Consider the following 788-nt stretch of genomic DNA (forward strand, 5'->3'; position numbering starts at 1 on the left):
AGAAGTTTAGCTTTAAAAGTTCCTAATACAAGTTCTGAACTGGGGAAGACTGGTTTCCAGTTTCCTTACTACTGGAATGCACTTCAACACAGTTTACTGTGCACTCACATCCAAAGATTCATAAGTGACAAAGGCAGCTGGCAGTGGTTCATTTCCAATGAAAGCTGGAGACGAAGGGCTTCAGACGCCTTGGCAGCAGCGAGCAGCACGATGTCAGCACCAAGAGCTACAAGCTGAAGTTCAGCAGAGTTTAACTTTATGCAAATAAGCAGCAACCAACTCAGATCAGGATTTGATTTTCTACTCACAGCAACCGCTGTACTAAAGTTTCTAGCAAACATTTTTTACTACGGTATTAATATTAGGCTATTTCTACAATTATTGTTCTAGATGTATTCTATAACGAGCCTATAATGCTTTATTCCACAGGATACTCAGCCAACAATGTGGTTCTGAAAGTAAAACAGCATTTTTATTTTTTAAATGACAGAAATATACTGAACACATTTTTCTTCCTAAATAATATAAAGTGGAAACATGAAAACATGATCATCCTATAGCTCTACTACAAACATGATATGTGCCACAACTGAACGTGATGTCTGCAGCGCTGCTTGAACGACCCGCCCCCTGCCGATGACCGCTAGAGGGCTGCAGTGTCTCAGGTCTCTCTTGCAAAACAGACTCAGATGTCTGTAAGAGCCATAATTGACTGTAAGTAGAATTGAGTTTTGTTATATTTCATGTTATTGCAAGGAAGAGAATATATTTATTACCACATGAATTAT

The 788-nt window shown here is 39.0% G+C and overlaps 1 protein-coding gene across 1 annotated transcript in view; it reads right to left on the reverse strand.

The window, feature by feature from the left end:
• Window positions 1-505: 505 nt before the first annotated feature.
• LOC121906482 (collagen alpha-1(XII) chain-like) overlaps window positions 506-788 on the reverse strand; it is a 16,689-nt gene continuing 16,406 nt past the window's right edge. Inside the window, exon 6 of the mRNA XM_042425351.1 lies at window positions 506-788. This exon is cut by the window's right edge and continues 836 nt beyond it. The gene's annotated coding sequence lies outside the window, so the exon portion shown is untranslated.

This window comes from Thunnus maccoyii, chromosome 11 (assembly GCF_910596095.1).
Source record: "Thunnus maccoyii chromosome 11, fThuMac1.1, whole genome shotgun sequence".
Classification (NCBI taxonomy): Eukaryota; Metazoa; Chordata; class Actinopteri; order Scombriformes; family Scombridae; genus Thunnus; species Thunnus maccoyii.